Here is a 26,065-nt window from a genome sequence, read left to right on the forward strand (position 1 = left end):
CGAGACAGGAGAACCTACACAGAGAAAACCATACACAGGCACAGGAGGGAAGCAGGACATCCATGAGGAAACCCAGAGGAGAAGAGACCGAGACAGGAGAACCTACACAGAGAAAACCATACACAGGCACAGGAGGGAAGCAGGACATCCAGGAGGAGAACCAGAGGAGAAGAGGCCAGACATGACATGGGAAAAAGAGACCGAGACAGGAGAACCTACACAGAGGGAACCATACACAGGGACAGGAGGGAAGCAGGACATCCAGGAGGAGAACCAGAGGAGAAGAAGCCAGACATGACATGGGAAAAAGAGACCGAGACAGGAGAACCTACACAGAGGGAACCATACACAGCACAGGAGGGAAGCAGGACATCCATGAAGAGAACCAGAGGAGAAGAGGCCAGACATGACATGGGAAAAAGAGACCGAGACAGGAGAACCTACACAGAGGGAACCATACACAGGGACAGGGGGAAGCAGGACATCCATGAGGAGAACCAGAGGAGAAGAGGCCAGACATGACATGGGAAAAAGAGACCGAGACAGGAGAACCTACACAGAGGGAACCGTACACAGGGACAGGAGGGAAGCAGGACATCCATGAGGAGAACCAGCGGAGAAGAGGCCAGACATGACATGGGAAAAAGAGACCGAGACAGGAGAACCTACACAGAGGGAACCATACACAGGCACAGGAGGGAAGCAGGACATCCATGAGGAGAACCAGAGGAGAAGAGGCCAGACATGACATGGGAAAAAGAGACCGAGACAGGAGAACCTACACAGAGGGAACCGTACACAGACACAGGAGGGAAGCAGGACATCCATGAAGAGAACCAGAGGAGAAGAGGCCAGACATGACATGGGAAAAAGAGGCCGAGACAGGAGAACCTACACAGAGGGAACCGTACACAGGCACAGGAGGGAAGCAGGACATCCATGAGGAGAACCTGAGGAGAAGAGGCCAGACATGACATGGGAAAAAGAGACCGAGACAGGAGAACCTACACAGAGGGAACCGTACACAGGCACAGGACGGAAGCAGGACATCCATGAGGAGAACCAGAGGAGAAGAGGCCAGACATGACATGGGAAAAAGAGGCCGAGACAGGAGAACCTACACAGAGGGAACCATACACAGGCACAGGAGGGAAGCAGGACATCCATGAGGAGAACCAGAGGAGAAGAGGCCAGACATGATAAAGGAAAAAGAGACCGAGACAGGAGAACCTACACAGAGGGAACCATACACAGGCACAGGGGAAGCAGGACATCCATGAGGAGAACCAGAGGAGAAGAGGCCAGACATGATAAAGGAAAAAGAGACCGAGACAGGAGAACCTACACAGAGGGAACCGTACACAGGCAAAGGAGGGAAGCAGGACATCCATGAGGAGAACCAGAGGAGAAGAGGCCAGACATGACAAAGGAAAAAGAGACCGAGACAGGAGAACCTACACAGAGGGAACCATATACAGGCACAGGAGGGAAGCAGGACATCCATGAGGAGAACCAGAGGAGAAGAGGCCAGACACGACATGGGAAAAAGAGACCGAGACAGGAGAACCTACACAGAGGGAACCATACACAGGCACAGGAGGGAAGCAGGACATCCATGAAGAGAACCAGAGGAGAAGAGGCCAGACATGACATGGGAAAAAGAGACCGAGACAGGAGAACCTACACAGAGGGAACCATACACAGGCACAGGAGGGAAGCAGGACATCCATGAGGAGAACCAGAGGAGAAGAGGCCAGACATGACAAAGGAAAAAGAGACCGAGACAGGAGAACCTACACAGAGGGAACCGTACACAGGCACAGGAGGGAAGCAGGACATCCAGGAGGAGAACCAGAGGAGAAGAGGCCAGACATGACATGGGAAAAAGAGGCCGAGACAGGACAACCTACACAGAGGGAACCGTACACAGGCACAGGAGGGAAGCAGGACATCCATGAGGAGAACCAGAGGAGAAGAGACCGAGACAGGAGATCCTACACAGAGGGAACCATACACAGGCACAGGAGGGAAGCAGGACATCCATGAGGAGAACCAGAGGAGAAGAGGCCAGACAGGAGAACCTACACAGAGGGAACCATACACAGGCACAAGGGAAGCAGGACATCCATGAGGAGAACCAGAGGAGAAGAGGCCAGACATGACATGGGAAAAAGAGACCGAGACAGGAGAACCTACACAGAGGGAACCGTACACAGGGACAGGAGGGAAGCAGGACATCCATGAGGAGAACCAGAGGAGAAGAGGCTAGACATGACATGGGAAAAAGAGACCGAGACAGGAGAACCTACACAGAGGGAACCATACACAGACACAGGAGGGAAGCAGGACATCCATGAGGAGCACCAGAGGAGAAGAGGCCAGACAGGACATGGGAAAAAGAGACAGAGACAGGAGAACCTACACAGAGGGAACCATACACAGACACAGGAGGGAAGCAGGACATCCATGAGAAGAACCAGAGGAGAAGAGGCCAGACATGACATGGGAAAAAGAGACCAAGACAGGAGAACCTACACAGAGGGAACCATACACAGACACAGGAGGGAAGCAGGACATCTATGAGAAGAACCAGAGGAGAAGAGGCCAGACATGACATGGGAAAAAGAGGCCGAGACAGGAGAACCTACACAGAGGGAACCATACACAGACACAGGAGGGAAGCAGGACATCCAGGAGGAGAACCAGAGGAGAAGAGGCCAGACATGACATGGGAAAAAGAGACCAAGACAGGAGAACCTACACAGAGGGAACCATACACAGGCACAGGAGGGAAGCAGGACATCCATGAGGAGAACCAGAGGAGAAGAGGCCAGACATGACATGGGAAAAAGAGACCGAGACAGGAGAACCTACACAGAGGGAACCATACACACGGACAGGAGGGAAGCAGGACATCCATGAGGAGAACCAGAGGAGAAGAGGCCAGACATGACATGGGAAAAAGAGACCGAGACAGGAGAACCTACACAGAGGGAACCGTACACAGGGACAGGAGGGAAGCAGGACATCCATGAGGAGAACCAGGGGAGAAGAGGCCAGACATGACATGGGAAAAAGAGGCCGAGACAGGAGAACCTACACAGAGGGAACCATACACAGGCACAGGAGGGAAGCAGGACATCCATGAGGAGAACCTGAGGAGAAGAGGCCAGACATGACATGGGAAAAAGAGACCGAGACAGGAGAACCTACACAGAGGGAACCATACACAGACACAGGAGGGAAGCAGGACATCCATGAGGAGAACCTGAGGAGAAGAGGCCAGACATGACATGGGAAAAACAGACCGAGACAGGAGAACCTACACAGAGGGAACCATACACACGGACAGGAGGGAAGCAGGACATCCATGAGGAGAACCAGGGGAGAGGAGGCCAGACATGACATGGGAAAAAGAGACCGAGACAGGAGAACCTACACAGAGGGAACCATACACAGGCACAGGAGGGAAGCAGGACATCCATGAGGAGAACCAGAGGAGAAGAGGCCAGACATGACATGGGAAAAAGAGACCGAGACAGGAGAACCTACACAGAGGGAACCATACACACGGACAGGAGGGAAGCAGGACATCCATGAGGAGAACCAGGGGAGAGGAGGCCAGACATGACATGGGAAAAAGAGACCGAGACAGGAGAACCTACACAGAGGGAACCATACACAGGGACAAGAGGGAAGCAGGACATCCATGAGGAGAACCAGAGGAGAAGAGGCCAGACATGACATGGGAAAAAGAGGCCGAGACAGGAGAACCTACACAGAGGGAACCATACACAGGCACAGGAGGGAAGCAGGACATCCATGAGGAGAACCAGGGGAGAAGAGGCCAGACATGACATGGGAAAAAGAGACCGAGACAGGAGAACCTACACAGAGGGAACCATACACACGGACAGGAGGGAAGCAGGACATCCATGAGGAGAACCTGAGGAGAAGAGGCCAGACATGACATGGGAAAAAGAGACCGAGACAGGAGAACCTACACAGAGGGAACCGTACACAGGCACAGGAGGGAAGCAGGACATCCATGAGGAGAACCAGCGGAGAAGAGGCCAGACATGACATGGGAAAAAGAGACCGAGACAGGAGAACCTACACAGAGGGAACCAACCATACACAGGGACAGGAGGGAAGCAGGACATCCATGAGGAGAACCAGAGGAGAAGAGGCTAGACATGACACGGGTGATGTATATATGTATACAGGGAGGGGGCGGGTGATGTATATATGTATACAGGGAGGGGGCGGGTGATGTATATATGTATACAGGGAGGGGGCGGGTGATGTATATATGTATACAGGGAGGGGGCGGGTGATGTATATATGTATACAGGGAGGGGGCGGGTGATGTATATATGTATACAGGGAGGGGGCGGGTGATGTATATATGTATACAGGGAGGGGGCGGGTGATGTATATATGTATACAGGGAGGGGGCGGGTGATGTATATATATATACAGGGAGGGTGCGGGTGATGTATATATATATACAGGGAGGGTGCAGGTGATGTATATATATATATACAGGGAGGGAGCAGGTGATGTATATATATATACAGGGAGGGGGCAGGTGATGTATATATATATACAGGGAGGGGGCAGGTGATGTATATATATATATAGGGAGGGGGCAGGTGATGTATATATATACAGGGAGGGGGCAGGTGATGTATATATATATATACAGGGAGGGGGCAGGTGATGTATATATATATATACAGGGAGGAGGCAGGTGATGTATATATATATACAGGGAGGAGGCAGGTGATGTATATATATACAGGGAGGGGGAAGGTGATGTATATATATATACAGGGAGGGGGAAGGTGATGTATATATATATACAGGGAGGGGGAAGGTGATGTATATATATATAGGGAGGGGGCAGGTGATGTATATATATATACAGGGATGAGGCAGGTGATGTATATATATATACAGGGAGGGGGCAGGTGATGTATATATATATACAGGGAGGGGGCAGGTGATGTATATATATATACAGGGAGGGGGCAGGTGATGTATATATATATACAGGGAGGGGGCAGGTGATGTATATATATATACAGGGAGGGGGCAGGTGATGTATATATATATACAGGGAGGGGGCAGGTGATGTATATATATATACAGGGAGGGGGCAGGTGATGTATATATATATACAGGGAGGGGGCAGGTGATGTATATATATATACAGGGAGGGGGCAGGTGATGTATATATATATACAGGGAGGGGGCAGGTGATGTATATATATATACAGGGAGGGGGCAGGTGATGTATATATATATACAGGGAGGGGGCAGGTGATGTATATATATATAGGGAGGGGGCAGGTGATGTATATATATATAGGGAGGGGGCAGGTGATGTATATATATATAGGGAGGGGGCAGGTGATGTATATATATATATATAGGGAGGGGGCAGGTGATGTATATATATATATATAGGGAGGGGGCAGGTGATGTATATATATATATATATATATAGGGAGGGGGCAGGTGATGTATATATATATACAGGGAGGGGGCAGGTGATGTATATATATATACAGGGAGGGGGCAGGTGATGTATATATATATACAGGGAGGGGGCAGGTGATGTATATATATATACAGGGAGGGGGCAGGTGATGTATATATATATACAGGGAGGGGGCAGGTGATGTATATATATATACAGGGAGGGGGCAGGTGATGTATATATATATACAGGGAGGGGGCAGGTGATGTATATATATACAGGGAGGGGGCAGGTGATGTATATATATATACAGGGAGGGGGCAGGTGATGTATATATATATACAGGGAGGGGGCAGGTGATGTATATATATATACAGGGAGGGGGCAGGTGATGTATATATATATACAGGGAGGGGGCAGGTGATGTATATATATATACAGGGAGGGGGCAGGTGATGTATATATATATACAGGGAGGGGGCAGGTGATGTATATATATACAGGGAGGGGGCAGGTGATGTATATATATATACAGGGAGGGGGCAGGTGATGTATATATATATACAGGGAGGGGGCAGGTGATGTATATATATATACAGGGAGGGGGCAGGTGATGTATATATATACAGGGAGGGGGCAGGTGATGTATATATATATACAGGGAGGGGGCAGGTGATGTATATATATATACAGGGAGGGGGCAGGTGATGTATATATATATATACAGGGAGGGGGCAGGTGATGTATATATATATACAGGGAGGGGGCAGGTGATGTATATATATACAGGGAGGGGGCAGGTGATGTATATATATATACAGGGAGGGGGCAGGTGATGTATATATATATACAGGGAGGGGGCAGGTGATGTATATATATATAGGGAGGGGGCAGGTGATGTATATATATATAGGGAGGGGGCAGGTGATGTATATATATATAGGGAGGGGGCAGGTGATGTATATATATATACAGGGAGGGGGCAGGTGATGTATATATATATATAGGGAGGGGGCAGGTGATGTATATATATATACAGGGAGGGGGCAGGTGATGTATATATATATACAGGGAGGGGGCAGGTGATGTATATATATATAGGGAGGGGGCAGGTGATGTATATATATATATATACAGGGAGGGGGCAGGTGATGTATATATATACAGGGAGGGGGCAGGTGATGTATATATATACAGGGAGGGGGCAGGTGATGTATATATATACAGGGAGGGGGCAGGTGATGTATATATATATATACAGGGAGGGGGCAGGTGATGTATATATATACAGGGAGGGGGCAGGTGATGTATATATATATACAGGGAGGAGGCAGGTGATGTATATATATATACAGGGAGGAGGCAGGTGATGTATATATATACAGGGAGGGGGCAGGTGATGTATATATATATACAGGGAGGGGGCAGGTGATGTATATATATATATACAGGGAGGGGGCAGGTGATGTATATATATACAGGGAGGGGGCAGGTGATGTATATATATATACAGGGAGGAGGCAGGTGATGTATATATATACAGGGAGGGGGCAGGTGATGTATATATATATACAGGGAGGGGGCGGGTGATGTATATATATACAGGGAGGGGGCAGGTGATGTATATATATATATACAGGGAGGGGGCAGGTGATGTATATATATACAGGGAGGAGGCAGGTGATGTATATATATATAGGGAGGAGGCAGGTGATGTATATATATACAGGGAGGGGGCAGGTGATGTATATATATACAGGGAGGGGGCAGGTGATGTATATATATACAGGGAGGAGGCAGGTGATGTATATATATATAGGGAGGAGGCAGGTGATGTATATATATACAGGGAGGGGGCAGGTGATGTATATATATATACAGGGAGGAGGCAGGTGATGTATATATATACAGGGAGGGGGCAGGTGATGTATATATATACAGGGAGGGGGCGGGTGATGTATATATATACAGGGAGGGGGCAGGTGATGTATATATATATATACAGGGAGGGGGCAGGTGATGTATATATATACAGGGAGGAGGCAGGTGATGTATATATATATATAGGGAGGGGGCAGGTGATGTATATATATATATAGGGAGGGGGCAGGTGATGTATATATATACAGGGAGGAGGCAGGTGATGTATATATATATAGGGAGGAGGCAGGTGATGTATATATATACAGGGAGGGGGCAGGTGATGTATATATATACAGGGAGGGGGCAGGTGATGTATATATATACAGGGAGGGGGCAGGTGATGTATATATATATACAGGGAGGAGGCAGGTGATGTATATATATACAGGGAGGGGGCAGGTGATGTATATATATATACAGGGAGGAGGCAGGTGATAATATATACATATAGGGTGCTCGGGCTGTTGTCGGTTGCTCGTGCAGTAGTCGGGGTGCGGCGGGGGCTCGGGCTGTAGTGGGGGCGCTGTGGGGTGACTCACCCTCGGGCGGTTCTCAGGCCTCGGCCTCTCTGGCTGCGGCTGCCATTGTAGAGAGAACAGCTGAGAGTGATGATGTCACCGCAGCGCCGCCCTCCCTGGCCACGCCCACAGCCTGACGTATCGCGACACACCCGCAATTAGACGTGCGGCGGCCGGAGGATTACCATGGCAACACGAGCTCCCGGATTGTCCGCGGTCCAGGAAATGTCCCATCCCGGACACCGTCCAATCATGTAACAGCAAGCACTGCCCTCTGCAGGAGGCCAGGGAGGTATCTAACGTATCTAATCTCCTGCCACACAGCACACAGATACACTGTATCCCACCACTGAGGTGTCCTAGACTGTATCCACCACTGAGGTGTCCTAGACTATATCCCACCACTGAGGTGTCCTAGACTGTATCCACCACTGAGGTATCCTAGATTGTATCCCACCACTGAGGTGTCCTAGACTGTATCCCACCACTGAGGTGTCCTAGACTGTATCCCACCACTGAGGTGTCCTAGACTGTATCCCACCACTGAGGTGTCCTAGACTGTATCCCACCACTGAGGTGTCCTAGATTGTATCCCACCACTGAGGTGTCCTAGACTGTATCCCACCACTGAGGTGTCCTAGATTGTATCCCACCACTGAGGTGTCCTAGACTGTATCCCACCACTGAGGTGTCCTAGACTGTATCCCACCACTGAGGTGTCCTAGACTGTATCCCACCACTGAGGTGTCCTAGACTGTATCCACCACTGAGGTGTCCTAGACTGTATCCACCACTGAGGTGTCCTAGACTGTATCCCACCACTGAGGTGTCCTAGACTGTATCCCACCACTGAGGTGTCCTAGACTGTATCCACCACTGAGGTGTCCTAGACTGTATCCCACCACTGAGATGTCCTAGACTGTATCCCACCACTGAGGTGTCCTAGACTGTATCCCATCACTGAGGTGTCCTAGACAGTATCCCACCACTGAGGTGTCCTAGACTATATCCCACCACTGAGGTGTCCTAGACTGTATCCACCACTGAGGTGTCCTAGACTGTATCCACCACTGAGGTGTCCTAGACTGTATCCACCACTGAGGTGTCCTAGACTGTATCCCACCACTGAGGTGTCCTAGACTGTATCCACCACTGAGGTGTCCTAGACTGTATCCCACCACTGAGGTGTCCTAGACTGTATCCCACCACTGAGAAGTCCTAGACTGTATCCACCACTGAGGTGTCCTAGACTGTATCCACCACTGAGGTGTCCTAGACTGTATCCACCACTGAGGTGTCCTAGACTGTATCCACCACTGAGGTGTCCTAGACTGTATCCACCACTGAGGTGTCCTAGACTGTATCCCACCACTGAGGTGTCCTAGACTGTATCCACCACTGAGGTGTCCTAGACTGTATCCCACCACTGAGGTGTCCTAGACTGTATCCCACCACTGAGGTGTCCTAGACTGTATCCACCACTGAGGTGTCCTAGACTGTATCCTATCACTGAGGTGTCCTAGACTGTATCCACCACTGAGGTGTCCTAGACTGTATCCACCACTGAGATGTCCTAGACTGTATCCACCACTGAGATGTCCTAGACTGTATCCACCACTGAGGTGTCCTAGACTGTATCCCACCACTGAGATGTCCTAGACTGTATCCACCACTGAGATGTCCTAGACTGTATCCACCACTGAGATGTCCTAGACTGTATCCACCACTGAGGTGTCCTAGACTGTATCCCACCACTGAGATGTCCTAGACTGTATCCCACCACTGAGGTGTCCTAGACTGTATCCCATCACTGAGGTGTCCTAGACAGTATCCACCACTGAGGTGTCCTAGACTGTATCCATCACTGAGGTGTCCTAGACTGTATCCCACCACTGAGGTGTCCTAGACTGTATCCCACCACTGAGGTGTCCTAGACTGTATCCCACCACTGAGGTGTCCTAGACTGTATCCCATCACTGAGGTGTCCTAGACTGTATCCCACCACTGAGGTGTCCTAGACTGTATCCCACCACTGAGGTGTCCTAGACTGTATCCACCTCTGAGATGTCCTAGACTGTATCCACCACTGAGGTGTCCTAGACTGTATCCCACCACTGAGGTGTCCTAGACTGTATCCACCTCTGAGATGTCCTAGACTGTATCCACCACTGAGGTGTCCTAGACTGTATCCCACCACTGAGGTGTCCTAGACTGTATCCCACCACTGAGGTGTCCTAGACTGTATCCCACCACTGAGGTGTCCTAGACTGTATCCCACCACTGAGGTGTCCTAGACTGTATCCCACCACTGAGGTGTCCTAGACTGTATCCCACCACTGAGGAGTCCTAGACTGTATCCCACCACTGAGGTGTCCTAGACTGTATCCCACCACTGAGGTGTCCTAGACTGTATCCACCTCTGAGATGTCCTAGACTGTATCCACCACTGAGGTGTCCTAGACTGTATCCCACCACTGAGGTGTCCTAGACTGTATCCCACCACTGAGATGTCCTAGACTGTATCCACCACTGAGGTGTCCTAGACTGTATCCCACCACTGAGGTGTCCTAGACTGTATCCACCTCTGAGATGTCCTAGACTGTATCCACCACTGAGGTGTCCTAGACTGTATCCCACCACTGAGGTGTCCTAGACTGTATCCCACCACTGAGGTGTCCTAGACTGTATCCCACCACTGAGGTGTCCTAGACTGTATCCACCACTGAGATGTCCTAGACTGTATCCCACCACTGAGGTGTCCTAGACTGTATCCCACCACTGAGGTGTCCTAGACTGTATCCCACCACTGAGGTGTCCTAGACTGTATCCCACCACTGAGGTGTCCTAGACTGTATCCCACCACTGAGGTGTCCTAGACGGTATCCCACCACTGAGGTGTCCTAGACGGTATCCCACCACTGAGGTGTCCTAGACTGTATCCCACCACTGAGGTGTCCTAGACTGTATCCACCACTGAGGTGTCCTAGACGGTATCCCACCACTGAGGTGTCCTAGACGGTATCCCACCACTGAGGTGTCCTAGACGGTATCCCACCACTGAGGTGTCCTAGACTGTATCCACCACTGAGGTGTCCTAGACTGTATCCCACCACTGAGGTGCCCTAGACTGTATCCCACCACTGAGGTGTCCTAGACTGTATCCCACCACTGAGGTGTCCTAGACTGTATCCCACCACTGAGGTGTCCTAGACTGTATCCACCACTGAGGAGTCCTAGACTGTATCCCAACACTGAGGTGTCCTAGACTGTATCCACCACTGAGGTGTCCTAGACTGTATCCATCACTGAGGAGTCCTAGACTGTATCCCACCACTGAGGTGTCCTAGACTGTATCCACCACTGAGGTGTCCTAGACTGTATCCCACCACTGAGGTGCCCTAGACTGTATCCACCACTGAGGTGTCCTAGACTGTATCCCACCACTGAGGTGTCCTAGACTGTATCCCACCACTGAGGTGTCCTAGACTGTATCCCACCACTGAGGTGTCCTAGACTGTATCCACCACTGAGGTGTCCTAGACTGTATCCCACCACTGAGGTGCCCTAGACTGTATCCACCACTGAGGTGTCCTAGACTGTATCCCACCACTGAGGTGTCCTAGACTGTATCCCACCACTGAGGTGTCCTAGACTGTATCCCACCACTGAGGTGTCCTAGACTGTATCCCACCACTGAGGTGTCCTAGACTGTATCCCACCACTGAGGTGTCCTAGACTGTATCCACCACTGAGGTGTCCTAGACTGTATCCCACCACTGAGGTGTCCTAGACTGTATCCCACCACTGAGGTGTCCTAGACTGTATCCACCACTGAGGTGTCCTAGACTGTATCCCACCACTGAGGTGTCCTAGACTGTATCCCACCACTGAGGTGTCCTAGACTGTATCCACCTCTGAGATGTCCTAGACTGTATCCACCACTGAGGTGTCCTAGACTGTATCCCACCACTGAGGTGCCCTAGACTGTATCCCACCACTGAGGTGTCCTAGACTGTATCCCACCACTGAGGTGTCCTAGACTGTATCCCACCACTGAGGTGTCCTAGACTGTATCCCACCACTGAGGTGTCCTAGACTGTATCCCACCACTGAGGTGTCCTAGACTGTATCCACCACTGAGGTGTCCTAGACTGTATCCCACCACTGAGGTGTCCTAGACTGTATCCCACCACTGAGGTGTCCTAGACTGTATCCACCACTGAGGTGTCCTAGACTGTATCCCACCACTGAGGTGTCCTAGACTGTATCCCACCACTGAGGTGTCCTAGACTGTATCCACCTCTGAGATGTCCTAGACTGTATCCACCACTGAGGTGTCCTAGACTGTATCCCACCACTGAGGTTTCCTAGACTGTATCCACCTCTGAGATGTCCTAGACTGTATCCACCACTGAGGTGTCCTAGACTGTATCCCACCACTGAGGTGTCCTAGACTGTATCCCACCACTGAGGTGTCCTAGACTGTATCCCATCACTGAGGTGTCCTAGACTGTATCCCACCACTGAGGTGTCCTAGACTGTATCCACCACTGAGGTGTCCTATACTGTATCCCATCACTGAGGTGTCCTAGACTGTATCCCACCACTGAGGTGTCCTAGACTGTATCTTACCACTGAGGTGTCCTAGACTGTATCCACCACTGAGGTGTCCTAGACTGTATCTTACCAGTGAGGTGTCCTGGACTGTATCCCACCACTGAGGTGTCCTAGACTGTATCCCACCACTGAGGTGTCCTAGACTGTATCCCACCACTGAGGTGTCCTAGACTGTATCCCACCACTGAGGTGTCCTAGACTGTATCCCACCACTGAGGTGTCCTAGACGGTATCCCACCACTGAGGTGTCCTAGACGGTATCCCACCACTGAGGTGTCCTAGACTGTATCCCACCACTGAGGTGTCCTAGACTGTATCCACCACTGAGGTGTCCTAGACTGTATCCCACCACTGAGGTGTCCTAGACGGTATCCCACCACTGAGGTGTCCTAGACGGTATCCCACCACTGAGGTGTCCTAGACTGTATCCACCACTGAGGTGTCCTAGACTGTATCCCCCACTGAGCTGTCCTAGACTGTATCCCACCACTGAGGTGTCCTAGACTGTATCCCACCACTGAGCTGTCCTAGACTGTATCCCACCACTGAGGTGTCCTAGACTGTATCCCACCACTGAGGTGTCCTAGACTGTATCCCCCACTGAGCTGTCCTAGACTGTATCCACCACTGAGGTGTCCTATACTGTATCCACAACTGATGTGTCCTAGACTGTATCCACTACTGAGGTGTCCTAGACTGTATCCTACCACTGAGGTGTCCTAGACTGTATCCCACCACTGAGGTGTCCTAGACTGTATCCCACCACTGAGGTGTCCTAGACTGTATCCACCACTGAGTTGTCCTAGACTGTATCCACCACTGACGTGTCCTAGACTATATCCCACCACTGAGGTGTCCTAGACTGTATCCCACCACTGAGGTGTCCTAGACTGTATCCCTCCACTGAGGTGTCCTAGACCGTATCCACCACTGAGTTGTCCTAGACTGTATCCACCACTGACGTGTCCTAGACTATATCCCACCACTGAGGTGTCCTAGACTGTATCCACCACTGAGGTGTCCTAGACTGTATCCCTCCACTGAGGTGTCCTAGACCGTATCCACCACTGAGGTGTCCTAGACTGTATCCTACCACTGAGGTGTCCTAGACTGTATCCACCACTGAGGTGTCCTAGACTGTATCCACCACTGAGGTGTCCTAGACTGTATCCCACCACTGAGGTGTCCTAGACTGTACCCCACCACTGAGGTGTCCTAGACTGTATCCACCACTGAGGTGTCCTAGACTGTATCCCATCACTGAGGTGTCCTACACTGTATCCCACCCCTGAGGTGTCCTAGACTGTATCCCATCACTGAGGTGTCCTAGACTGTATCCACCACTGAGGTGTCCTAAACTGGATCCCACCACTGAGGTGTCCTAGACTGTATCCCACCACTGAGGTGTCCTAGACTGTATCCACCACTGAGATGTCCTAGACTGTATCCACCACTGAGGTGTCCTAGACTGTATCCACCACTGAGGTGTCCTAGACTGTATCCACCACTGAGATGTCCTAGACTGTATCCACCACTGAGGTGTCCTAGACTGTATCCACCACTGAGGTGTCCTAGACTGTATCCACCACTGAGATGTCCTTGACTGTATCCCACCACTGAGGTGTCCTAGACTGTATCCCCCACTGAGCTGTCCTAGACTGTATCCACCACTGAGGTGTCCTATACTGTATCCACAACTGATGTGTCCTAGACTGTATCCACTACTGAGGTGTCCTAGACTTTATCCACCACTGAGGAGTCCTAGACTGTATCCCACCACTGAGGTGTCCTAGACTGTATCCACCACTGAGGAGTCCTAGACTGTATCCACCACTGACGTGTCCTAGACTGTATCCACCACTGAGATGTCCTAGACTGTATCCCACCACTGAGGTGTCCTAGACTGTATCCCACCACTGAAGTGTCCTAGACTGTATCCCACCACTGAGGTGTCCTAGACTGTATCCCACCACTGAGGTGTCCTAGACTGTATCCCACCACTGAGGTGTCCTAGACTGTATCCCACCAATGAGGTGTCCTAGACTGTATCCCACCACTGAGGTGTCCTAGACTGTATCCACCACTGAAGTATACTAGACTGTATCCCACCACTGAGGTGTCCTAGACTGTATCCACCACTGAGGTGTCCTAGACTGTATCCCACCACTGAGGTGTCCTAGACTGTATCCACCACTGAGGTGTCCTAGACTGTATCCACCACTGAGGTTTCCTAGACTGTATCCCCCACTGAGGTGTCCTAGTCTGTATCCACCACTGAGGTGTCCTAGACTGTATCCCACCACTGAGGTGTCCTAGACTGTATCCCACCACTGAGGTGTCCTAGACTGTATCCCACCACTGAGGTGTCCTAGACTGTATCCCCCACTGAGGTGTCCTAGACTGTATCCCCCACTGAGCTGTCCTAGACTGTATCCCACCACTGAGGTGTCCTAGACTGTATCCCCCACTGAGCTGTCCTAGACTGTATCCACCACTGAGGTGTCCTATACTGTATCCACAAGTGATGTGTCCTAGACTGTATCCACTACTGAGGTGTCCTAGACTGTATCCCACCACTGAGGTGTCCTAGACTGTATCCACCACTGAGGTGTCCTATACTGTATCCACAACTGATGTGTCCTAGACTGTATCCACTACTGAGGTGTCCTAGACTGTATCCCACCACTGAGGTGTCCTAGACTGTATCCACCACTGAGTTGTCCTAGACTGTATCCACCACTGACGTGTCCTAAACTATATCCCACCACTGAGGTGTTCTAGACTGTATCCACCACTGAGGTGTCCTAGACTGTATCCCTCCACTGAGGTGTCCTAGACCGTATCCACCACTGAGGTGTCCTAGACTGTATCCTACCACTGAGGTGTCCTAGACTGTATCCACCACTGAGGTGTCCTAGACTGTATCCACCACTGAGGTGTCCTAGACTGTATCCCACCACTGAGGTGTCCTAGACTGTACCCCACCACTGAGGTGTCCTAGACTGTATCCACCACTGAGGTGTCCTAGACTGTATCCCACCACTGAGGTGTCCTACACTGTATCCCACCACTGAGGTGTCCTAGACTGTATCCCATCACTGAGGTGTCCTAGACTGTATCCACCACTGAGGTGTCCTAGACTGGATCCCACCACTGAGGTGTCCTAGACTGTATCCCACCACTGAGGTGTCCTAGACTGTATCCACCACTGAGATGTCCTAGACTGTATCCACCACTGAGGTGTCCTAGACTGTATCCACCACTGAGGTGTCCTAGACTGTATCCACCACTGAGATGTCCTTGACTGTATCCCACCACTGAGGTGTCCTAGACTGTATCCACCACTGAGGTGTCCTAGACTGTATCCACCACTGAGGTGTCCTAGACTGTATCCACCACTGAGGTGTCCTAGACTGTATCCACCACTGAGGAGTCCTAGACTGTATCCCACCACTGAGGTGTCCTAGACTGTATCCACCACTGAGGAGTCCTAGACTGTATCCACCACTGAGGTGTCCTAGACTGTATCCACCACTGAGATGTTCTAGACTGTATCCCACCACTGAGGTGTCCTAGACTGTATCCCACCACTGAAGTGTCCTAGACTGTATCCCACCGCTGAGGTGTCCTAGACTGTATCCCACCACTGAGGTGTCCTAGACTGTATCCCACCACTGAGGTGTCCTAGACTGTATCCCACCACTGAGGTGTCCTAGACTGTATCCCACCACTGAGGTGTCCTAGACTGTATCCACCACTGAAGTATACTAGACTGTATCCCACCACTGAGGTGTCCTAGACTGTATCCACCACTGAGGTGTCCTAGAATGTATCCCACCACTGAGGTGTCCTAGACTGTATCCACCACTGAGGTGTCCTAGACTGTATCCACCACTGAGGTGTCCTAGATTGCATCCCAACACTGAGGTGTCCTAGACTGTATCCCACCACTGAGGTGTCCTAGACTGTATCCACCACTGAGGTGTCCTAGACTGTATCCCACCACTGAGGTGTCCTAGACTGTATCCACCACTGAGTTGTCCTAGACTGTATCCCACAACTGAGGTGTCCTAGACTGTATCCACCACTGAGGTGTCCTAGACTGTATCCCACCACTGAGGTGTCCTAGACTGTATCCCACCACTGAGGTGTCCTAGACTGTATCCCACCACTGAGGTGTCCTGGACTGTATCCCACCACTGAGGTGTCCTAGACTGTATCCCACCACTGAGGTGTCCTAGACTGTATCCCACCACTGAGGTGTCCTAGACTGTATCCCACCACTGAGGTGTCCTAGACTGTATCCACCACTAAGGTGTCCTAGACTGTATCCCACCACTGAGGTGTCCTAGACTGTATCCCACCACTGAGGTGTCCTAGACTGTATCCACCACTGAGGTGTCCTAGACTGTATCCCACCACTGAGGTGTCCTAGACTGTATCCCACCACTGAGGTGTCCTAGACTTTATCCCACCACTGAGGTGTCCTAGACTGTATCCCACCACTGAGGTGTCCTAGACTGTATCCACCACTGAGGTGTCCTAGACTGTATCCCACCACTGAGGTGTCCTAGACTGTATCCCACCACTGAGGTGTCCTAGACTGTATCCACCACTGAGGTGTCCTAGACTGTAACCCACCACTGAGTTGTCCTAGACTGTATCCCACCACTGAGGTGTCCTAGACTGTATCCACCACTGAGGTGTCCTAGACTGTATTCACCACTGAGGTGTCCTAGACTGTATCCCACCCCTGAGGTGTCCTAGACTGTATCCACCACTGAGGTGTCCTAGACTGTATCCCACCACTGAGGTGTCCTAGACTGTATCCCACCACTGAGGTGTCCTAGACTGTATCCCACCACTGAGGTGTCCTAGACTGTATCCCACCACTGAGGTGTCCTAGACTGTATCCCACCACTGAGATGTCCTAGACTGTATCCCACCACTGAGGTGTCCTAGACTGTATCCACCACTGAGGTGTCCTAGACTGTATCCACCACTGAGATGTCCTAGACTGTATCCACCACTGAGGTGTCCTAGACTGTATCCACCACTGAGATGTCCTAGACTGTATCCCACCACTGAGGTGTCCTAGACTGTATCCACCACTGAGGTGTCCTAGACTGTATCCACCACTGAGGTGTCCTAGACTGTATCCACCACTAAGGTGTCCTAGACTGTATCCACCACTAAGGTGTCCTAGACTGTATCCCACCACTGAGATGTCCTAGACTGTATCCCACCACTGAGGTGTCCGAGACTGTATCCCACCACTGAGATGTCCTAGACTGTATCCCACCACTGAGGTGTCCTAGACTGTATCCACCACTGAGGTGTCCTAGACTGTATCCACCACTGAGGTGTCCTAGACTGTATCCACCACTGAGATGTCCTAGACTGTATCCACCACTAAGGTGTCCTAGACTGTATCCACCACTAAGGTGTCCTAGACTGTATCCCACCACTGAGGTGTCCTAGACTGTATCCCACCACTGAGGTGTCCTAGACTGTATCCACCACTGAAGAGTCCTAGACTGTATCCACCACTGAGGTGTCCTAGACTGTATCCCACCACTGAGGTGTCCTAGACTGTATCCCACCACTGAGGTGTCCTAGACTGTATCCCACCACTGAGGTGTCCTAGACTGTATCCATCACTGAGGTGTCCTAAACTGTATCCACCACTGAGGTGTCCTAGACTGTATCCACCACTGAGGTGTCCTAGACTGTATCCCACCACTGAGGTGTCCTAGACTGTATCCACCACTGAGGTGTCCTACACTGTATCCCACCACTGAGGTGTCCTAGACTGTATCCCACCACTGAGGTGTCCTAGACTGTATCCACCACTGAGGTGTCCAAGACTGTATCCTCCACTGAGGTGTCCTAGACTGTATCCCACCACTGAGGTGTCCTAGACTGTATCCCACCACTGAGGTGTCCTAGACTGTATCCCACCACTGAGGTGTCCTAGACTGTATCCACCACTGAGGTGTCCAAGACTGTATCCTCCACTGAGGTGTCCTAAACTGTATCCCACCACTGAGATGTCCTAGACTGTATCCACCACTGAGGTGTCCAAGACTGTATCCCATCACTGAGGTGTCCTAGACTGTATCCCACCACTGAGGTGTCCTACACTGTATCCCACCACTGAGGTGTCCTACACTGTATCCCACCACTGAGGTGTCCTAGACTGTATCCCACCACTGAGGTGTCCTAGACTGTATCCACCACTGAGGTGTCCAAGACTGTATCCTCCACTGAGGTGTCCTAAACTGTATCCCACCACTGAGGTGTCCTAGACTGTAACCCACCACTGAGGTGTCCTAGACTGTATCCCACCACTGAGGTGTCCTAGACTGTATCCCACCACTGAGGTGTCCTAGACTGTATCCACCACTGAGGTGTCCAAGACTGTATCCTCCACTGAGGTGTCCTAGACTGTATCCACCACTGAGGTGTCCTAGACTGTATCCACCACTGAGGTGTCCTAGACTGTATCCACCACTGAGGTGTCCTAGACTGTATCCCACCACTGAGGTGTCCTAGACTGTATCCATCACTGAGGTGTCCTAGAATGTACCCCACCACTGAGGTGTCCTAGACTGTATCCCACCGCTGAGGTGTCCTAGACTGTATCCATCACTGAGGTGTCCTAGAATGTACCCCACCACTAATGTGTCCTAGACTGTATCCCACCACTGAGGTGTCCTAGACTGTATCCACCACTGAGATGTCCTAGACTGTATCCCACCACTGAGGTGTCCTAGACTGTATCCCACCACTGAGGTGTCCTAGACTGTATCCCACCACTGAGGTGTCCTAGACTGTATCCCACCACTGAGGTGTCCTAGACTGTATCCCACCACTGAGGTGTCCTAGACTGTATCCACCACTGAGGTGTCCTAGACTGTATCCCACCACTGAGGTGGCCTAGACTGTATCCACCACTGAGGTGTCCTAGACTATATCCCACCACTAAGGTGTCGTAGACTGTATCCACCACTGAGGTGTCCTAGACTGTATCCACCACTGAGGTGTCCTAGACTGTATCCCACCACTGAGGTGTCCTAGACTGTATCCACCACTGAGGTGTCCTAGACTGTATCCACCACTGAGGTGTCCTAGACTGTATCCCACCACTGAGAAGTCCTAGACTGTATCCACCACTGAGGTGTCCTAGACTGTATCCACCACTGAGGTGTCCTAGACTGTATCCATCACTGAGGTGTCCTAGAATGTATCCACCACTGAGGTGTCCTAGACTGTATCCACCACTGAGGTGTCCTAGACTGTATCCCACCACTGAGGTGTCCAAGACTGTATCCCACCACTGAGGTGTCCTAGACGGTATCCCACCATTGAGGTGTCTTAGACTGTATCCACCACTGAGGTGTCCTAGACTATATCCCACCACTGAGGTGTCCTAGACTGTATCCACCACTGAGGTGTCCTAGACTGTATCCACCACTGAGGTGTCCTAGACTGTATCCACCACTGAGGTGTCCTAGACTGTATCCACCACTGAGGTGTCCTAGACTGTATCCACCACTGAGGTGTCCTAGACTGTATCCACCACTGAGGTGTCCTAGACCGTATCCACCACTGAGGTGTCCTAGACTGTATCCCACCATTGAGGTGTCCTAGACTATATCCCACCACTGAGGTGTCCTAGACTGTATCCACCACTGAGGTGTCCTAGACTGTATCCACCACTGAGGTGTCCTAGACTGTATCCACCACTGAGGTGTCCTAGACTGTATCCACCACTGAGGTGTCCTAGACTGTATCCACCACTGAGGTGTCCTACACTGTATCCCACCACTGAGGTGTCCTAGACTGTATCCATCACTGAGGTGTCCTAGAATGTACCCACCACTGAGGTGTCCTAGACTGTATCCACCACTGAGGTGTCCTAGACTGTATCCACCACTGAGGTGTCCTAGACTGTATCCCACCACTGAGGTGTCCTAGATTGTATCCACCACGGAGGTGTCCTACACTGTATCCCACCACTGAGCCGTCCTAGACTGTATCCATCACTGAGGTGTCCTAGAATGTATCCACCACTGAGGTGTCCTAGACTGTATCCACCACTGAGGTGTCCTAGACTGTATCCACCACTGAGGTGTCCTAGACTGTATCCCACCATTGAGGTGTCCTAGACTGTATCCACCACTGAGGTGTCCTAGACTGTATCCCACCACTGAGGTGTCCTAGACTGTATCCACCACTGAGGTGTCCTAGACTGTATCCCACCACTGAGGTGTCCTAGACTGTATCCACCACTGAGGTGTCCTAGACTGTATCCATCACTGAGGTGTCCTAGACTGTATCCCACCACTGAGGTGTCCTAGACTGTATCCACCACTGAGGTGTCCTAGACTGTATCCATCACTGAGGTGTCCTAGAATGTATCCACCACTGAGGTGTCCTAGACTGTATCCACCACTGAGGTGTCCTAGACTGTATCCACCACTGAGGTGTCCTAGACTGTATCCCACCATTGAGGTGTCCTAGACTGTATCCACCACTGAGGTGTCCTAGACTGTATCCCACCACTGAGGTGTCCTAGATTGTATCCACCACGGAGGTGTCCTACACTGTATCCCACCACTGAGCTGTCCTAGACTGTATCCATCACTGAGGTGTCCTAGAATGTATCCACCACTGAGGTGTCCTAGACTGTATCCACCACTGAGGTGTCCTAGACTGTATCCACCACTGAGGTGTCCTAGACTGTATCCCACCATTGAGGTGTCCTAGACTGTATCCACCACTGAGGTGTCCTAGACTGTATCCCACCACTGAGGTGTCCTAGACTGTATCCACCACTGAGGTGTCCTAGACTGTATCCCACCACTGAGGTGTCCTAGACTGTATCCACCACTGAGGTGTCCTAGACTGTATCCATCACTGAGGTGTCCTAGACTGTATCCCACCACTGAGGTGTCCTAGACTGTATCCACCACTGAGGTGTCCTAGACTGTATCCATCACTGAGGTGTCCTAGAATGTATCCACCACTGAGGTGTCCTAGACTGTATCCACCACTGAGGTGTCCTAGACTGTATCCACCACTGAGGTGTCCTAGACTGTATCCCACCATTGAGGTGTCCTAGACTGTATCCACCACTGAGGTGTCCTAGACTGTATCCCACCACTGATGTGTCCTAGACTGTATCCACCACTGAGGTGTCCTAGACTGTTTACATCACTGAGGTGTCCTAGAATGTATCCCACCACTGAGGTGTCCTAGACTGTATCCACCACTGAAGTGTCCTAGACTGTTTCCACCACTGAGGTGTCCTAGACTGTATCCACCACTGAGGTGTCCCACACTGTATCCCACCACTGAGGTGTCCTTGAATGTATCCCACCACTGAGGTGTCCTAGACTGTATCCATCACTGAGGTGTCCTAGAATGTACCCACCACTGAGGTGTCCTAGACTGTATCCACCACTGAGGTGTCCTAGACTGTATCCACCACTGAGGTGTCCTAGACTGTATCCCACCATTGAGGTGTCCTAGACTGTATCCACCACTGAGGTGTCCTAGACTGTATCCACCACTGAGGTGTCCTAGACTGTATCCCACCACTGAGGTGTCCTAGACTGTATCCACCACTGAGGTGTCCTACACTGTATCCCAACACTGAGCTGTCCTAGACTGTATCCACCACTGAGGTGTCCTAGACTGTATCCACCACTGAGGTGTCCTAGACTGTATCCACCACTGAGGTGTCCTAGACTGTATCCCACCACTGAGGTGCCCTAGACTGTATCCCACCACTGAGGTGTCCTAGACTGTATCCCACCACTGAGGTGTCCTAGACTGTATCCCACCACTGAGGTGTCCTAGACTGTATCCACCACTGAGGAGTCCTAGACTGTATCCCAACACTGAGGTGTCCTAGACTGTATCCACCACTGAGGTGTCCTAGACTGTATCCATCACTGAGGTGTCCTAGACTGTATCCCACCACTGAGGTGCCCTAGACTGTATCCTACCACTGAGGTGTCCTAGACTGTATCCCACCACTGAGGTGTCCTAGACTGTATCCCACCACTGAGGTGTCCTAGACTGTATCCCACCACTGAGGTGTCCTAGACTGTATCCCACCACTGAGGTGTCCTAGACTGTATCCCACCACTGAGGTGTCCTAAAATGTATCCCCCACTGAGGTGTCCTAGACTGTATCCCCCACTGAGCTGTCCTAGACTGTATCCCACCACTGAGGTGTCCTATACTGTATCCACAACTGATGTGTCCTAGACTGTATCCACTACTGAGGTGTCCTAGACTGTATCCTACCACTGAGGTGTCCTAGACTGTATCCCACCACTGAGGTGTCCTAGACTGTATCCCACCACTGAGGTGTCCTAGACTGTATCCACCACTGAGTTGTCCTAGACTGTATCCACCACTGACGTGTCCTAGACTATATCCCACCACTGAGGTGTCCTAGACTGTATCCCACCACTGAGGTGTCCTAGACTGTATCCCTCCACTGAGGTGTCCTAGACCGTATCCACCACTGAGTTGTCCTAGACTGTATCCACCACTGACGTGTCCTAGACTATATCCCACCACTGAGGTGTCCTAGACTGTATCCACCACTGAGGTGTCCTAGACTGTATCCCTCCACTGAGGTGTCCTAGACCGTATCCACCACTGAGGTGTCCTAGACTGTATCCTACCACTGAGGTGTCCTAGACTGTATCCACCACTGAGGTGTCCTAGACTGTATCCACCACTGAGGTGTCCTAGACTGTATCCCACCACTGAGGTGTCCTAGACTGTACCCCACCACTGAGGTGTCCTAGACTGTATCCACCACTGAGGTGTCCTAGACTGTATCCCATCACTGAGGTGTCCTACACTGTATCCCACCACTGAGGTGTCCTAGACTGTATCCCATCACTGAGGTGTCCTAGACTGTATCCACCACTGAGGTGTCCTAAACTGGATCCCACCACTGAGGTGTCCTAGACTGTATCCCACCACTGAGGTGTCCTAGACTGTATCCACCACTGAGATGTCCTAGACTGTATCCACCACTGAGGTGTCCTAGACTGTATCCACCACTGAGGTGTCCTAGACTGTATCCACCACTGAGATGTCCTTGACTGTATCCCACCACTGAGGTGTCCTAGACTGTATCCCACCACTGAGGTGTCCTAGACTGTATCCCACCACTGAGGTGTCCTAGACTGTATCCCACCACTGAGGTGTCCTAGACTGTATCCACCACTGAAGTATACTAGACTGTATCCCACCACTGAGGTGTCCTAGACTGTATCCACCACTGAGGTGTCCTAGACTGTATCCCACCACTGAGGTGTCCTAGACTGTATCCACCACTGAGGTGTCCTAGACTGTATCCACCACTGAGGTTTCCTAGACTGTATCCCCCACTGAGGTGTCCTAGTCTGTATCCACCACTGAGGTGTCCTAGACTGTATCCCACCACTGAGGTGTCCTAGACTGTATCCCACCACTGAGGTGTCCTAGACTGTATCCCACCACTGAGGTGTCCTAGACTGTATCCCCCACTGAGGTGTCCTAGACTGTATCCCCCACTGAGCTGTCCTAGACTGTATCCCACCACTGAGGTGTCCTAGACTGTATCCACCACTGAGGTGTCCTATACTGTATCCACAACTGATGTGTCCTAGACTGTATCCACTACTGAGGTGTCCTAGACTGTATCCCACCACTGAGGTGTCCTAGACTGTATCCACCACTGAGGTGTCCTATACTGTATCCACAACTGATGTGTCCTAGACTGTATCCACTACTGAGGTGTCCTAGACTGTATCCCACCACTGAGGTGTCCTAGACTGTATCCACCACTGAGTTGTCCTAGACTGTATCCACCACTGACGTGTCCTAGACTATATCCCACCACTGAGGTGTTCTAGACTGTATCCACCACTGAGGTGTCCTAGACTGTATCCCTCCACTGAGGTGTCCTAGACCGTATCCACCACTGAGGTGTCCTAGACTGTATCCTACCACTGAGGTGTCCTAGACTGTATCCACCACTGAGGTGACCTAGACTCTATCCACCACTGAGGTGTCCTAGACTGTATCCCACCACTGAGGTGTCCTAGACTGTACCCCACCACTGAGGTGTCCTAGACTGTATCCACCACAGAGGTGTCCTAGACTGTATCCCACCACTGAGGTGTCCTACACTGTATCCCACCACTGAGATGTCCTTGACTGTATCCCACCACTGAGGTGTCCTAGACTGTATCCACCACTGAGGTGTCCTAGATTGCATCCCAACACTGAGGTGTCCTAGACTGTATCCCACCACTGAGGTGTCCTAGACTGTATCCACCACTGAGGTGTCCTAGACTGTATCCCAACACTGAGGTGTCCTAGACTGTATCCACCACTGAGGTGTCCTAGACTGTATCCATCACTGAGGTGTCCTAGACTGTATCCCACCACTGAGGTGTCCTAGACTGTATCCCACCACTGAGGTGTCCTAGACTGTATCCCACCACTGAGGTGTCCTAGACTGTATCCCACCACTGAGGTGTCCTAGACTGTATCCACCACTGAGTTGTCCTAGACTGTATCCCACAACTGAGGTGTCCTAGACTGTATCCACCACTGAGGTGTCCTAGACTGTATCCCACCACTGAGGTGTCCTAGACTGTATCCCACCACTGAGGTGTCCTAGACTGTATCCCACCACTGAGGTGTCCTGGACTGTATCCCACCACTGAGGTGTCCTAGACTGTATCCCACCACTGAGGTGTCCTAGACTGTATCCCACCACTGAGGTGTCCTAGACTGTATCCACCACTAAGGTGTCCTAGACTGTATCCACCACTAAGGTGTCCTAGACTGTATCCCACCACTGAGGTGTCCTAGACTGTATCCCACCACTGAGGTGTCCTAGACTGTATCCACCACTGAGGTGTCCTAGACCAGTGATGGCAAACCTTTTAGAGGCCGAGTGCCCAAACTACAACATAGACCCGCTTATTTATCGCAAAGTGCCAACACAGAAATTTAATTTGTGATTTATACTCCCTTCTCTGTCACAGTTTTCATTGATACCAGCCCCTGAGGACACCAATACAGCAGAACATAATCCCAGGTAGAGCTGTCACTTTAAAATAGCTCTGTGCACAGCAAGTCCTGGGCTGTCTGGGACTGCAGGAAGATACCTGGAGTCATCTCTGGTGATGGCCTGAGTGCCCACAGAAAGGGCTCCGATTGCCACCTCTGGCACCAGTGCCATAGGTTAGCCATCACTGTCCTAGACTGTATCCCACCACTGAGGTGTCCTAGACTGTATCCCACCACTGAGGTGTCCTAGACTTTATCCCACCACTGAGGTGTCCTAGACTGTATCCCACCACTGAGGTGTCCTAGACTGTATCCACCACTGAGGTGTCCTAGACTGTATCCCACCACTGAGGTGTCCTAGACTGTATCCCACCACTGAGGTGTCCTAGACTGTATCCACCACTGAGGTGTCCTAGACTGTAAC

General features: G+C 51.1%; 2 protein-coding genes across 3 annotated transcripts in view; one reads left to right on the top strand and one right to left on the bottom strand.

The window, feature by feature from the left end:
* Positions 1–8,090, bottom strand: part of TRIM3 (tripartite motif containing 3) — a 49,988-nt gene extending 41,898 nt beyond the window's left edge. For both annotated transcript variants that reach the window (XM_072133572.1, XM_072133573.1), the window contains exon 1: positions 7,948–8,090. The gene's annotated coding sequence lies outside the window, so the exon portion shown is untranslated. The remainder of the gene's footprint in view (positions 1–7,947) is intronic.
* A 39-nt stretch (positions 8,091–8,129) lies between these two features.
* HPX (hemopexin) overlaps positions 8,130–26,065 on the top strand; it is a 212,049-nt gene continuing 194,113 nt past the window's right edge. Inside the window, exon 1 of the mRNA XM_072133582.1 lies at positions 8,130–8,218. The gene's annotated coding sequence lies outside the window, so the exon portion shown is untranslated. The remainder of the gene's footprint in view (positions 8,219–26,065) is intronic.

The sequence above is a fragment of the Engystomops pustulosus genome, chromosome 2, assembly GCF_040894005.1.
Source record: "Engystomops pustulosus chromosome 2, aEngPut4.maternal, whole genome shotgun sequence".
Taxonomy (NCBI): domain Eukaryota; kingdom Metazoa; phylum Chordata; class Amphibia; order Anura; family Leptodactylidae; genus Engystomops; species Engystomops pustulosus.